The sequence below is a fragment of the Sinocyclocheilus grahami genome, unplaced genomic scaffold (genome assembly GCF_001515645.1).
Source record: "Sinocyclocheilus grahami isolate Dianchi unplaced genomic scaffold, SAMN03320097.WGS_v1.1 scaffold32.1, whole genome shotgun sequence".
NCBI classification, from domain to species: Eukaryota; Metazoa; Chordata; class Actinopteri; order Cypriniformes; family Cyprinidae; genus Sinocyclocheilus; species Sinocyclocheilus grahami.
Genome location: NW_015505211.1, coordinates 2,930,996 through 2,933,711, shown reverse-complemented (window position 1 = coordinate 2,933,711; position 2,716 = coordinate 2,930,996). Strand labels below are relative to the sequence as shown.

Here is a 2,716-nt window from a genome sequence, read left to right as displayed (position 1 = left end):
CCCCCCCTTCTGGCTATAGACCTACACCCAGAAAACTATAAATTAAAAGTGCAATTACAATTATTAACGTAGCTATTGCATCAAAAATTTATTTCTACTATTTTATTTTATTTATTTTTTATCAATAACAAAATGCAAAGTGCAGATTGTAACTTTGACACCACATTGATTTTACTAACACATTTGAGGCAGCAATTTTCTGATTTTCAGTTTGTGTTATTTTTAAGTGTACTAAATATAAAGAAATAAATACAAAATGCAGTGTAGTTTATACCCTATGCATTATCTTTAGTCTATATACCATTAGCATGGCCAGCTATACGAATCCAAAGAGTTTAATATTTCTTCAGAGCTCTTATATAACATATGTAATTAAACAAATCTCATATGAGATATAAATAACGGCTATTTAAAGATATTAGCGATCGTCTTTTATTGTGTGTATATATAGCCTGTGCAAAAGCAATAAAACGGCTTCTTCACTCTTGCTTTCTCTAAGTTTGCACTTTATCTTTTATCGCTTGTTTTTTCGCCTTGGGGTGAAACGAGGTAAACTTTCAATGTAATTAGTTCACTCAATATAACCCCTCTAGGTGGTCTACAATGTAGGCTCTATTGCAGATTATTGCCCAGTCAATTGACTTGAAATTGCATCAGGGATGATGTTTAAAAGCTAAAACATCTTTGTAAATAAGTTAAGAGACGCAATTAAGCGTAGCCTACTAAGTTAAGAAACTTTGCGCACAATAAATGGGAAAGCACTTTTATCCTCACCTTTATCAAACGGAGATTGACGCCCCCCCAAAAATGCCCCTTGTGCAAAGTAATCCAAAAGTGTGCTTTATTTAAATCCAGCCCAAATTCTCTAGCCAAAGGTCTAAATGTGGGTTAATCCGTTTTTGTGAAGTCCGAATGAGAACGCATCATGCAACTGTCCACTGATAAAGAGATGTGTGTTGATTTTGCGGTGCTGTGCTGCTCGCGCGCTGGAATCTGCTGAACTGAAGGTGCAGACGGAGCTCGAGACTATATGAGCCCGCGCGCCGCTTTGATCTCGCGCTGATGTCAGGGGCCATTAGCATAACAAAGTGGTTAAGGTTTCCAAGCCAAAGAAAACGCTGAAAATATGACCTGTGACACTCTGACATCTCGCTACTTTTGACACGGAATATCAACGTTATTATTTTTTTTCCAAGGCTATTTTCATTATGGGTCAGTCATCGAAAAAGGTACGGTTTGTGTTCCTCATGAATAGCCTATGTGTGTAAACGATGAGTTTGAAAAGCTAAAACCAACTCTTATTATGTGATATTGTAGGCAATGATTTGATTTATTTTATTTTATTTTTTAATTTCCTTTTCCAGCTATTCCAAAACACAGTTCAGTGGAAAATATATTTATATTTATTCTTTCTATAACTTTAGATTAGAATAAAGACAGTTGTTCATAACTATGCTTTATTAAAATGATTTACAGTTCCATTAATAGGCTACATAATGACATCGTCATCCTTTTAAGATGTGAACTCAAGGATAAAGGTGAGATTATTAGCACTTTATGTTAGGGCATGATTTTAAATAGTCCACTCTGTCGCCATTATTTTCTACAGTAGTGATTTTTGGAGTGGATATTTGTTGAAATATCAGTATTAAATTCCCTATCTAATAAACTACTAGATAGGTAGTAATAAACTCATGCCATAGTAGGCTAGTAATATATTTTAAAAGCACCAAATGGAACAGACACCCTAATTTTCTGCACTGTCCATGGGAGGTGAAATAAGTGAGAAATCGTGGGAGCGTCAATTTCAGGAAATAAAATCACAGAATTCGCAACAAAGTTGGAAATATTGCAATTCTAGTGTTTGCATGGTCCATAAAATTAAGTAGGCTATGCGGCTGTATGCCAGAGTTTCCACACTCGTGCCGTTTGCAGTCCTGTTAACGGCCCATATTGGCCACTCCAAAAACAAGGCAATTTTCCAAGCACGCTAATAATGATTTGAACGTGATGAATGTGTCCTGATGCATGTTTCATATTAGTCACTATATGACAAAGCCTCTTCTACATTTCACACAATAAATGATTTAACCTCTAGAAATACTCCCAGTAGCCCATTGAAGTCCACATCTGAGTAAAGATATTTCCTAATTTATAAAAATGAGCTATTAAATTCTCTTGTTGTTTTTGGTCTATCGAGAAGTATAAAAGAGTCCATTAAAGGATTCATTATCATTACAAATTGCTAATAATAAATATAAATGTGTTGAGAAAATATTGTTAGAATAAAAAATAGGCCAGTACAAGTGCCCATTAATTACAGATTGCACCACACAGAATGGCCAAGTTAATAGTTTAATCATCTAAGGTAACTGTCATTTTAATAGTGTCTATGGTGCAATAAAAGTCAAGATGTTCTCTGGCCATATGCTTCTCTTGTTAACCTGGCTCTCTGGTCCAAAAACGCCTCCTGCAGTGAATTCTGTAACACTCACACAAGTTTCCCCTGTAAAACACACCACACAAGCCAATTTTCAAATAACGACGCAATTAAAATACAATCATTAAGACTTTTTCCACTGTTAACAGTATCTACTGTTTTAAATAAAACAGGCAATTCCACTGATTTTGTGGTTAAGTGTGTAAAAGTAAAAATAGGTGTGTATTAGTTTGAAACAAAAGAGCAAGAAAGTAAAAAAACATCAAAGCTAAAGTG

At 34.8% G+C, this 2,716-nt stretch overlaps 1 protein-coding gene across 1 annotated transcript in view; it reads right to left on the bottom strand.

Moving 5' to 3' along the window:
• Window positions 1-987, bottom strand: part of LOC107577355 (protein Wnt-11-like) — a 12,824-nt gene extending 11,837 nt beyond the window's left edge. Inside the window, exon 1 of the mRNA XM_016263440.1 lies at window positions 775-987. The gene's annotated coding sequence lies outside the window, so the exon portion shown is untranslated. The remainder of the gene's footprint in view (window positions 1-774) is intronic.
• Window positions 988-2,716: the final 1,729 nt, after the last annotated feature.